This window comes from Helianthus annuus, chromosome 5 (assembly GCF_002127325.2).
Source record: "Helianthus annuus cultivar XRQ/B chromosome 5, HanXRQr2.0-SUNRISE, whole genome shotgun sequence".
NCBI classification, from domain to species: Eukaryota; Viridiplantae; Streptophyta; class Magnoliopsida; order Asterales; family Asteraceae; genus Helianthus; species Helianthus annuus.
Genome location: NC_035437.2, coordinates 136,447,358 through 136,460,495, shown reverse-complemented (window position 1 = coordinate 136,460,495; position 13,138 = coordinate 136,447,358).

Sequence of the window (13,138 nt, the reverse complement as noted above, 5' to 3'; positions counted from 1 at the left end):
ATACGTACTAATACATACCAACATACACTACCAACACTTGGTAAAATACCCTCGAACAAGTATTGTACATATATATGAGAATGCAAAGTGACATACTTAACATACTCATAATACAAGTATACCTATACTTGGGAATACGTACAAATGTATAATACTCAATAAATGGTATGTTGGTTACGGAAACTACAAACACGCGAATATGAGGACCATATGTCAAGACGAGTTAAAAATATATTATTTTTAATGAATCCCTTAAGTGACATACATGCAATGCATGCAAAATAATATAAGTTAAAATATAATATTTTAACTAATATACTAAACTTGAATTTTATATAATTGTGAGGAATTATGTAAAGACATCATACACCAAAAGTGCAACTCAAAACAAAAACAAATCCAAAACAAGTCTTAGTAACTGATTAAGACTAAGAAACGTTACAAGACCGAAGCGTCTAACAAAACCTAGCACGATTGTAGGTTGCACGACAAACCCAGGAAAACGCATTTGAGTACGCACGTAGCACGGACACAAACTTGTGAGTTCATGTCCCCCTTTTCTCTTAACATTTTCGGTTTACAACTTTCGGGGGGAAATACATGTCAAACTTGGGTATGAATAAGTTATGGAATGAACTCTTAGATCATGTGAGCATAGGCTGTAACTGAGGTGCCATTAATCCTTTTTAGGACCACGGAACAAAGGTTAGATCTAATGGGTACGGACGAGCCCCACTCACGGTCCATGGGTGACCACTTAGAGTGTTGTTGTGTCCTTGTCGGGAGTGAACCGACACTAAAAATTGCCTACTCGGGTTGAGTACCTCCTATGTCGTCACATATATTAATGTCCTTGCAAAACATTAATGATCAACATGTTCATGGACACTTTACGTACCTGCTTACAAACTAAACTTTCAAATGTTTTTGAGATTCATTTGATGTGCATACACATAAAACACATGAACTCGCTCAACTTTTGTTGATGTTTTCAACTTACATGTATTTCAGGAAAATAGATGGATCTTTGGTGCTGGTGTTGTTTTTCAAGCCGTGAATTTCAAGTCTAGATGTCATCCATTTTTGGAGGGTTTGATTCGTATATCTCATCTTTGACGAGATATAGGATGCAAAGCCTCGTGAAACTAGTCTTTTGTTAAACAAGTCCTTTTGTGGAACTTTGAATCTTATGATGGTTTGTAACTTAAACTTAATACTTGTGTTGGTTGGAAACTTAAACAACTTATGTTTTGTAATGTTTTAAACTTTTGTATGGATGAACATCGCTTATTTTAATCATGTAGTTGTTTGTTATGTCACACCCTGGCTTTGCGGAAGCGTGGTTAATTTTGGTGTGACTTCTTAATACCATAGCTTAATCATAACAAAGCTATATGAAATAAAAACCATGCAAGATCATCCTTGGGATTAAGTTTTAAAAACATAAGTAACATAACATTGTCTGAAGACGTTGACACGTGCAACGGGAAATACAATCTAACAACATGAAACATTGTTCAGAAAACACAACCATCGACATGAAACAAACATAGTTTAAGGACTGTGACTCGTCCAGGAAAAAGTCACATCCCCTAAACCCGGATGACCTCGTAACTCCTATGCAGCTGGAAAACATAACATACCGCGCCAGATCTTTAATTCCCTGAAATACATGTAAGTTGGAAAAATCAACAATAATGTTGAGCGAGTTCATGTGTAAGTGAGTAAATAAACCTTTGTATGTATAAAAATCCTGGTATGTAGCAAATAAGAAAAAAGAGATCACCAATGGTTTGCAAGGCCATTGATATGTGTGAAGTGCAAGTAGGGAGACTCAAACCTAGCAGATTTATGCGTTGGGCACAAAGTCACCCCGAGGTCCGTACTGTTGGGCCTGGGGCTGGGCTCGCTACACCCAGATAGATCTACCGCTCCTGTCCCTCGGTCCTACCCTGAGGATTAATGGCCTCAAGTTTCCGCCTACCCACTCACATGATCTAAGTAGTAAACCTCCTTACGCTAACCATACCATGTATAAAGTATTCGTAAACATTGTAACATGTATTTCACCCCCGCAGTTTAGAAAACTGAAAACAGTTAAGAGAAAAGGGGGACATGAACTCACAGTGGTGCGTCTCTACCAAGTATATCTCCTGATCAAGCAGCTGTGCGACGACCTACACGTACTAACTCTATTAGACAGACGGCCGTGCCTTAGCTTTATGGTTTAAGTTTTTGGGAAATAGTTAGACAACTATTTCGTGTTTACATTCTGTATATACTTGGTAATTATTTTCCTTCCCAAGGATGGGGGATTTAATACATGTGCGTTCGTATACTTCGGAATATATTATTAAGTCTCACTTAATATATTTTATTCTTATTCCAAAATATAAATATTCTTCCCAAAAATATTATATTTTAATACATGTGATTTTCCCAAAATAATACCTTGTCAAAAATACGTGTTCATAACTATTTTTCCGAAAATGCGTAAGTTACGTTTTAAAGATCGAGTGGTAATAATAATTACCGGTGTAACTTAAATAATTATTGCGAAGGCGTTCGTATTATTTTGGAGTCGTTAACACGATAATATTATTTTTACCCTAAAAATAATATTTGTATATTTCACAAAATAATCATAAACACATAACAACTGACGTTATGAAAAATATACACTAAATATATATTTACCAAGTTTTATTTTGTGAAATCCCACCTCCGATATTTTGTAAATAAAGTCGTGGCGAAATCTATAATTTGAAAACATGTCAAAATGTATTTCTAACACTTTTAGTGAAAATATTTCTAAGTGTTAGGTTTTTGGAAAAATTTTGCCAGAGTTTCCCCTGTAACTGGAGGTGGCCGCGCTTTCAAGCGTATCATTTTCTTTTATAAATCAAACCAACAATTTTCTCATTCAATCAAAACAATGTTCAAAGCAACAAACTAGTCAATAAATAGGTAAATCGCAAGAATCACATGAACTTGTAGTTTTTTCCAAAACTAAGAAGTAAATCCCATTACTTTTAGTCGATCTTTATATATATCAATCCGGTTTCGTAAAAAGCCTCGTTTTTAAAGAAATTCCATCTTTACAACTTATTGTAAAATTTGACAAAACTAGTTATTTGTCGAAACTTAGTGTTACACAAGTGTTTACACACTTGTGTGTTTAAAAATCATTCTTGATCATGTAAGATCCGGCTTTAGAAAAATATGATTTCTTTGACATTTGGTCATTTGAAAATACCGCTTGTAGATCCGTAGATCTACTAGTTTTAAACACTATTTCGTAAGTAAAGTCATTTTTACACAAGTTCAAGTTTCTTGTGTGGTAGAGTTTCATCACTTAACCCTTGTTACACTTAAACAAGCTCTATGTCATGATCCATGATCATGACCAATCCGGGTTAAACGATGATCCGAGCTACCACAACATAGATCGGGCCCAAATAATTACACAAAACAAATCCTACATGATTTACACAACATTCTAGCTTTTAACCATCATTTTTAGCATTTTTAGTAGACTTTTACTTATCATTTTGTATGTTCACGAGTTTTAACCGTCGCATATCGTTTTAACCACTTTAAAATAGGTCGAGAGTGCGTTTCAAGCAACTTACTACTAGCTCGAGGCTAGGGAAGATTCTAGACGCAACATGAGTGGATAAAAGCAATGAGATGAGGTCCTTTGCTTTCCGAATGCACCAAGCCTCCTCGTATGTGATCCTTAGCTCTTGTATGAACTTGGAATGAGATGATCAAACCTTGAAAGATGGATGGATGGTATAGGGGTGTTCGGCCGAGAGCCTTTAAGAGAGGGAGGGTGTGTGTGTTGGTGAGTTTGCTAAGTGAAAGTGTTAGTGTGCTAAGCCTTGTTCTTATAGACATTACATATGATCATTATCCATTGGGTTCTATGTCTAATAGATATTAGACATATTAGATTATTTTAATCAACATAGGACAAGGGGTGTCCCCCCTTGGGGACGGTTTGGTTAGGGGGGGGGGGGGTAAACCGGTTCCATTTCAACCATTTAGTTAGTATATAGTTAGGTTAGTTAAGTTAGTTTAGGGATTAACCCGGTTACTAGTGTGTAGTGCATTACAGTGGGTGTTAGGGTATTCAGGGACCCTAACTGGCTCAGAAAAAGATAAACAATGTAAATGGCAATATTTTCATGTTCCGGGTAAATTCCGGTTGTTCGGTTGGATAGCGATCCGTTAAAGCGCTTAACAAAGCTTTAAAGTGTCGTTATTATTAATTTTAGTGACACAGCTTATTCCTGACACTTTGGAAACTGTCTAGTAATATTTTTCTCATGTTTTGGCACTTTATTAGTTAGCTAGAAGCTGAATTTTTAGTTAAAGTGCTGAATTTTGTGCTTAGAGTATGTTTTAGGCACATCTTGTCACTGTAACTTATTCCTAGAGACGCAGTTCTACAACCCTTGTATCTCTACACTCACTATTAGTGTAGTAAACTATCTCGGGCTCATACAGGCCTTAGAGGCAGTGTCTGCCTGATGCTGGCTATATCAGCATGTTCAGTAGGTTATCCGTTCATTGTGCTACTGTGCCTTTGTGCATCATGTTTGTCACTAAGGTTCAGCATGTAAGTAATGTAGTGACAGTAAATAAAGTATGATGCAGGTATGTGCATGTATCAGTAATCAAGTAGCAGTTTATCCACAATTTCAAGTAAGCACAGTAATTAAGCAGTAATTAATTATTAATTAAGTCGTACGGATACCTGATTTAGTGAGGGTTATCACATGTTATGATCGAGTGCAATGAAAACTGATCAAGTCACACACATACGCTTCCGCAAAAGACAGGGTGTGACAAAGAAAATATATAATATTTTTCTCTATGCTTTACATAACCATTTTTCAAATGTAGCATAAGAGGCCATATTTGATCATCAGCTATCTTTTCCCTCTCTCCTTTATATTAACGTTATTCAGCAAATGCTTCACAAACGCCCCTTACTTTCTCCTCCTCTAAAGACTACTCCTTTTCTCTCTCATCCCCCTCTTAGAGAACAAGTATCTCCTACACATAACGTCATGTAGACAAACTTGCTTCCTTCTCCAACCACATCTCTCATCCATGTTGGTTGCTTCTCTTTTTCAGATCAACCCTCTCTCCTCATATAGGCATCCGTGGATGCTGTAAAACCTGCATTGTAGATGGTCATATAGATTATGAATATAAGCGCTACTAAGTAGTTAAATGCTACTAAAAGAATCTACTACAATGATTAACATATTTAAGTAGCTTATAATTGTGTGCCTTAACTAACTAGCAATTGACTTTGACTTAGTCTTAACATTCCTCTACAAGCTAAATGACCAGACTTAAATGCAGTCTGAGTAAAAGATTGATAAACTGAGTAAAAGTTAACACATTTGTAAGAATATTTGTCGGTTGATTAATTAGAGACAGAACAAACCTTGAGAATCTACACTAAGGCCACACCTGTAGTGAAAAGTCAATTACTCTATATATGCTTTGTGAGTTGGTAAGATCACAAAGAAGTTACATTTAAGAATGATTTGTTTAGTTTTGAAGATGTTAATTATGTTCTAGCATTAAATCACAGTTTGTTGAGTGTGTCTCCAATTTGTGACAGAGTTTTCAACTCACATTACCAACAAAGAATGATTAATTTTAAAACCAGGTTTTGTGACTTAGAATTGGATTTTATTCTGATCAGAAAGAAAAGAAATAAACGATCATCAAAAGAAATCACCTGTCTGTTTTCAAAAGTTTCTAACCATAGTGCCATGTTGTGGCATCGTCGTCTTGGTCATGCAAATCTAAAGAATTTAGATCAAGTCGCCAAAAATGGGTTGGTTCATGACTTACTAGTCAAGGAATTATTTTCAGTTGAAAAATGTGTCGCTTGTGCTAAAGGAAAACATCACCGAAAACCACATAAACCAAAGGTGTTTAACTCAATCGATTCTCAGTAACAATTCCTTTATATGGATCTTTTCGGTCTAGTGAATGTCTTGAATATTGCTCACAATTCCTTTTGTTAGATTATTACTGATGATTACAAACGTTTTACTTGTATTTTCTTTTTATCTAACAAAAGTGAGACTGCAGAATTAGTGCGACAGTTTGTGATTTTGATGAAGAAGAAAACGAACATGAGTGTTGGTGCATATTTGTGACAACAGCTTAGATTTGGTCTTTGGATATCTTGTAATTAGTTAAACGATAAACGGTTAGCGGGTTTAGCTTTGTATTAGTGAGATAATTGAGTTTGGGCTAAACTAAACCCAATTGGATCTAGGGGGACGAATTGGGCTTGCCCAAGTAGTAAACCCTAGTCCAATCAGTAAACCTTGTGTTATATAAACAAGGTTAGGCTTTAGGGTTTAGGTTGATCAGTTAATCAGCCAAAACAGTTGTGTGAGAGATAGAATTTCGTGAGAGGCATAAGTCTTGGACGAAATTGTGTGTTAGGGTTTAGATTGATTGTAATTCTTGTGAGATTGATAATCAATAGAAACCCGGTTTGATTGGAATTGTTGTTTCTGTTTCCTACACGTTTCTGCTTATTCTGGTCAAGAGTATTCCGCACTCTTGATCGGATTGACAATTCTGTGAAGATCCATACACATCAAGGGGACCTACAATTGGTATCAGAGCATTAGGCTCTTGAAGGCTCGGTTCAGAATTGTTGCTGCAGAAAAGGGTTGATTTTCGGGTTGTTTTGGCAATTTTCGAAAATTTTAAGTTTTTAAGACCTAGGGTTTCGAAATTTTGGAGGCTGATTTTCGAAATTTTTGAAGTGTTTGATCTGTTTGCATATTTAATTTTATTGTATTAGTGTTTTTGGTTGCAGGTTTGGTTGATTCTTGAAGAATTTTGGCTGAAAAGGCTTGAAGATTCGAAGATTGTTCTTCGTGTTCTTCTTGTTCTTCGCTAAGTTCATCAATATTTTCGAAAATTATTGCTGATTTGGTTGTTCCATTTTGCAGGAAACTGTTAGAAGGATCTGGAAAATCTTTAGAAAATTCGAACTTATTGAGTTTCCATGTTTTCCTAGCATAATTAACAATTTCGCTGATAAATCAGAGGAATTATCTGATCCAGCAAATTTAACCTCGGTGACCGGTGAAATTAAATTTCCCAATTATCTGATCCAGCGAATTTAACTTCGGTGACCGGTGAAATTAAATCCAAAGGCGACTTTTGTAACCGTTGTAATTGTCCTCAGCGACATTATTACGGTGATCGGCGAAGTTACTAGACGTCGTGCTAGCGAAATTAATCTAACCAGCGAATTTGATCAGCTAGCATAATTACCCAGCGAATTTAATTGATCAGAGGAATTACCCAGCGAATTTAATTGATCAGAGGAATTACCCAGCGAATTTAATTGATCAGAGGAATTACCCAGCAAATTTAAGTGATCAGAGGAATTACTCAGCGAATTTGTTCCAGCGAATTTAAAAAGTCAGCATAATTATAATTCCTCTACCAGCAAAATTATAACTACTCTATCAGCATATTTAAATTGGTTTTCCAGCATAATTAGCGTCACACAGCGAAATTAAGTTGGTTTGCCAGCAAAATGAAAAGGTGGAGTATTTATTTAGATACGTATAGAGGATTTAACGTTTTTGAAAATAGAAAGTGATCCGTAGCTCATCTCGACAAACCATTTGCACGGTTGAACTCGGTTGATTTTTAGGACCAAAAAAAAAACTCTGGAATATCCCGAATTCAGTTTTTGACATTATATATCATTGGATTCGTCTTTTCGAGACGATTCTAAAGGTGTAATTTGGTAACCACTGTTTTCGGAGATATCTTGTACGGTTTTCTCAGTCTGCAACGGTTAAAATGTCGAACATGAAGAGTTTGAATGCACCTAAGATGATGAAGGTGGAGAATTATCTTATATGGAAGGACAGCTTCAAATCTTTCATTAAATCTCAGGATGCACGCATGTGGACATGTATTGAAGATGGGTACATAAACCCAGTACATGATTTTGAGGGCAGACCACGAGTAACAGCCTATGTCAACATGAAAGCTGATGATAAAAAGACGTACGAGGCTGAAAAGAGAGCCTTGGCTGCAATAAAGACATCCTTACCTGATAGCATCAAGCATATCTTCCAGAAGTACACAAATTCAAAGGATATGTGGGATGCATTACAAAAGCGATATCAGGGAAATGAGAGTGTCACTCAGGCATTTATGGCAGAGATAGTGCCAGTTGATGAGGCTGAAACTAGTGTGAGTGATGCTGAATCTCAAGTGGAGAATGCTGAAGCAAAAGTGGATGCTGAAGTAGAGAAAGAGAGTGAAGTTGAACAGGTTACTGCTGATCAAACTACAGAAGTTCATGAGAAAGAGGTACAAACTAATTCTGTGTGTTTGAGGTGTCGTGAATTACAGGGTGAGGTTGACAGGTTGAGAACACAAAACCAAAGTCTGGTAAGCGAGATGTCGAGCATAAAGGAGTCAAACTTTTTTGCAAAAAGAAACGAATCTTTATACTTGAAGAAGATAAAGGGCTATGAAAGTGAAATTGAAGCTTTAACATGCAAGTTAAATGAAAAACTTCAAGTAATAGATTTAGCTCAGGACATGATGGCTGAGAAAACAAAAGAGATTTCTGAAAAAAACAAAGAGTTGTCAGATGCACAACTCCAAATTGTTGAACTTGAAAAGAAATTAAGTCAATTCAGAGATTCGTCTTTTGTAATGAAACACATGATGGGTGGGTTAAAGAAGAGTAATGACAAGACAACTGTGGGCTTCCAGAGCTTTAATGAAGTCTGACCTCCTCTTAGTCATAACTATTCTTTCCTCCCTGATGAAGATGAGCTTACTAACTTTATGTCAACTGCACCAAGTAGTTTCGCATCTACATCAAGTCAAGGTGAAGGGTCTGAAAGTGATGATGCTAAGAAGAACAATAACAGGGAACATTTGAAAAAGAAAAATTCACCTCCTAAGAGCAAAAATCAAATTTTTGTTAAAAAGATTAATTTTGTTCAAGGTAGTAATATGAAAAATGAAACCGCTGTTATTGAAAAAGAATCAAATGTAGAGTTTGCAAAAAATAAGAACATAGAAAAATTTGAAATTAAGCAAACTGAACAAAATTCTTCCAAGGCATCATCACCATCTGATAAGGGATCTACCTCAGAGACTCCAGCTAAGAAGTCTTTGAAAAGGAGATCGTGCTTCAGGTGTCACATAAAGGGACATGTAGCTAGCTGCTGTCCTAACAAAAATAGTGAAGCACAAATTAGTGACAAACAAAGAGGGAAATCACCAAAGAAGAAAGGTGATAGTGAGGAGAAAGGCTCAAATTCTCCAAAGAAATCTGCTCCCAAGCAACCAGAGCATGTTGGTGTTGGTGTAGATAAGGCTGGAAGAGGAACTCCACAAGTTCCACGTTTTCAAAGAAATCAACCAAGATTTCAGCCTAGATCTCCACCAAGCAGATTTGAGAAACCTAGAAGCTGTTCACCAAGAATGAACAATAATAATTCAAATAATTTCAGAAGTCAAGGTCCATATCAAAATCGATACCAAAATAATGGTGGTCAAACTTTTTATAACAATGGCTTTAGAAATTATAACAATCAAGCTTCTTGGAATCAAAACTCAAGGTTTCAAAATCAAAATTTCCAAAGGTCAAATAGTCCAAATGTATATAGGAATCCTCAGGACCGGAGACCTTATGGAAATCAAAATCAAATTCCATCAACAGGTCTGAGATCCAAGACTCCAGTTAGGAGTAATGGATATTGGATAGATGTTCAAATAGTTGGTGAATTTGGACGACCCAAGACCATTAAGGCTTGGGTCCCCCAATCTAACTAATTTCTTAAGTTAGTGTGTGCAGGAGCTGCTAAGGAGGATTATCAACTTATGTTGATAGTGGCTGCTTCAGACACGGGACGGGGGATGTGAGATTGTTGATATATATGTATATTAAATGATTTAAATTGAAGTTCAAAGTGCTGAGTCGACACAGAAGATAACCTGGCAGATCTTTATACTAAAGCATTTGACAGGGCTCGCTTTGAACATTTAGTCGAATTCAACGGGATGAGGAATCCTGAATAACTGGTTTTTCATAAGAATTTTTGTAAATAGTTTACTGCTTTTCTTAAAAATCAAAAATAAAAAAAAATTGAAAAATCAAAAACATAAAAAAATAGAAAATCAAAAATGAGATTTCACTGTGTGAAAAAGAAGAAATGATAGTACATCAGCAAGTTAAATTGTCACACTGAAATTGAACCATAAATTGCTTAAGTGTGATAGCAGCTTCATTATACGATGTACCAATAGGCAAAAAGCATGAAATACTCAACTTACCAATGTGATATAAACATAAATGAACTGAATATGAGTGGGGAATACATTAGTGGTGTATGGTTTAATGACCTTAATTCTTGCGTTGATAGATTGCCAAAATCTGAAGTTTTTGGTCTTTATACTGTTATTTCATCTGGGATATCTTGGATGTCTGTCTGTTCAGAACTAAAATTGTACATGACCTCAGGAAAGAAAGTCACTTGGAATTAGCTCATTTCTATTTGAATGTCTGTATGTTTTCCCGATACACACAATTTTGATCTGATTCTGAAATCTTCTCTGAAAAAAGTCGTGTACCTCCTCTGCTGCATCCAGATATATGCTGACCTGGAGGTGCTAGGCAACGACAGCTTCTGCTGCATCCAGATACATGCTGACCTAGCTGTACGTTGTCGCGCTATAGATCTAATACACCCGAAAGAGGCCCTCAAGTGCCCAAAAGAAACCCCAGAAACCTATATCAAACTGAGTAAAACTCATTTGATCTGTATACTATACTATCTCTGCTAAAGATCTATTATGTTCTCTTCTCAACCGATTCCCAGTTAAGATTTCAGAAATCTGGATTGGACTTGTGAAATATGTGGTAGGGAAGATACTTGCATGATAGAGTGTGTTGTTTATGTTTCCAGGATTTGATTTGTATTTATTTGGGTGTTCATTGTTAAGAAATAAAACATGATAAAACAGTTTATATGCAGACCTAGACACAGTCAGGATATCTTAAAGGATGACATCAGTATACTCACCTACTACGATGAATCTTTGTGCATACCTTGATCGTGGGGGTATATCCTGAAGTGGGACACACTCAGATATCAAAAATAAAATTACCTTAACGTATCATACGGTAATGGTACTTGAAATGTTCATGCATTTTGTTTAAGTGGACAAACATACTGGTAATCGTCTTGAACTGTTTTTCACGAAAAATTAAATAAAGAATTATCTAATTGTGTGAAACAGTTTGATTGTGCTGATATGATCTTCTTACCAGTGATTCTCACAAAAATAGAGTGTTTATTGCTTTTGTTATTTACTTGCTTTCAGAAAATATAAAAATCCAAAAATAGTGTCTTTTTCTGTTTAAAATTCTTAACGTACGGAAAAATGTTATTCTTGGAGGAATTGTTACTGATAGGGGGAGACAGTGTTAGAAAGTGAGTTCAAAATTTTTAAATCAGACAGGTTCTTGTGTGTTGAACACAAAGTTTTGCGTGTAGGTGATGAAACTGAAAATGCTTAATCTGTGATACAGTCTAACTATCTCTTGAAAAATAATAATTTATTTAACTTTGTTGAAAATTCTTATGGTTTCTCGAGATGTTTGTTTTATAGTATACAGATTGAAGCAGTTTGTTGCTGAGAAGTTGCTGTGAAGTGTGAAGATGAGAGTTTGATTGGATGCATGGTAGAACCTCCTTTCTATATTGCAGACAAGATTGAAGAGTTTGAAGATTGTTGTGCAAATGCTAAACTGGAGTTTACTCAAGTGCTAACGTGTTGAAGATTTGTTGATTGGATGCATCAGCTTAGGGGGAGTCTATTGCTGACAGAAGCTATTGAAGCTGAAGCTATCCAAAGACCAAAGACAGTGCAAGACTACTTGAAGATTGCAAGAAGACTGAAGACAAAGTTTAAGAAGACTGAAGACAAAGTTTTTATGAAGCTATTGTCAAGGGGGAGTTTGTTGGTGCATATTTGTGACAACAGCTTAGATTTGGTCTTTGGATATCTTGTAATTAGTTAAACGATAAACGGTTAGCGGGTTTAGCTTTGTATTAGTGAGATAATTGAGTTTGGGCTAAACTAAACCCAATTGGATCTAGGGGGGACGAATTGGGCTTGCCCAAGTAGTAAACCCTAGTCCAATCAGTAAACCTTGTGTTATATAAACAAGGTTAGGATTTAGGGTTTAGGTTGATCAGTTAATCAGCCAAAACAGTTGTGTGAGAGATAGAATTTCGTGAGAGGCATAAGTCTTGGACGAAATTGTGTGTTAGGGTTTAGATTGATTGTAATTCTTGTGAGATTGATAATCAATAGAAACCCGATTTGATTGGAATTGCTGTTTCTGTTTCCTACACGTTTCTGCTTATTCTGGTCAAGAGGATTCCGCACTCTTGATCGGATTGACAATTCTGTGAAGATCCATACACATCAAGGGGACCTACAATGAGGGTGAAAGGGATGTGATGTGATAATGGTATTAAATTTAAGAATGTTGTACTAATCATTTATGTGCTAAAAAGGGAGCTGAAAGACAGTATAGTGCAGCTCGAACTCCTCAACAAAATGGGGTTACTGAAAGTCGAAATAGAACATTGATTGAAGTTGCTCGCACTATGTTTTGTGATTCCAAGTTGCCCTCAATGTTTTGGGCTGAAGTTGTAAATACAATATGTTACGTTCAGAATCGAATTCTCATCAACAAGCGTCAGATAAAAACTCCCTATGAGATACTTTATGGAGAATAGCCCTCTGTTGGACACATTCGGACTTTTGGTTAACCTGCACTCTGCTTCAACTAGATTCGGTACCAAAGTTCGATGCTAAAGCATATGAATGTTACTTCGTGGGCTATGCTGGAAAGACCGCTTATATGGTTTATAACAAGGTCACTAAGTAGATTGTGGAGTCGTTCGATGTTCGTTGGTTAGAAGAGAAAAAAAACTAATGCACAGAATAGACGAGATTGGTTATAGATTATGCACTTCTATTTAAACCTTTTAATGTTTTCCTAAAATTATTGAAGGTTCCTCTG